Source organism: Penaeus monodon, chromosome 33, assembly GCF_015228065.2.
Source record: "Penaeus monodon isolate SGIC_2016 chromosome 33, NSTDA_Pmon_1, whole genome shotgun sequence".
In the NCBI taxonomy this organism is placed as follows: Eukaryota; Metazoa; Arthropoda; class Malacostraca; order Decapoda; family Penaeidae; genus Penaeus; species Penaeus monodon.
In genome coordinates, this window is record NC_051418.1 from 28,609,003 (window position 1) to 28,609,460 (window position 458).

The 458-nt window shown below is 28.2% G+C and overlaps 1 protein-coding gene across 1 annotated transcript in view; it reads right to left on the reverse strand.

Moving 5' to 3' along the window:
• Positions 1-458, reverse strand: part of LOC119594200 (lysosomal alpha-glucosidase-like) — a 23,350-nt gene that overhangs the window by 2,471 nt on the left and 20,421 nt on the right. The gene's annotated exons all lie outside the window — the stretch shown is intronic.

Sequence of the window (458 nt, forward strand, 5' to 3'; positions counted from 1 at the left end):
TTACAACAAATAGATTATCATGATCTAAAGAAATACTGGAAGCGATTGACCAAAATACACTTCTCTTTCAACTATATACCATGCAGTCCTCTTTCTAAATATGGCTTCATATGCAGAAAATACAATATTAAAAATAAAGTTTTAAGTTATATTTTTGCTAACCAAAGAAAGAAAGTACTTACACTTTGCATCAACCACCCAACACAATATCTACCAAATGACCACCATGAAACCATACTATACCCTATCAGATCTTAGTGTATCATCCATGCACTATTTTTTTATGTAACGGAATATAAAATGCACTACTAGTGAGTTGCATTCAAAACAAACATTAGAGATAATGTATTTTTTGCTGATTAAATGGTAAATTAAGACATTTACATATCATTCCTCCTAATTTGATTTCCAAATTTTTTGTACCATTTTTTTACTTAAAAATACTAGTAAATAAACTT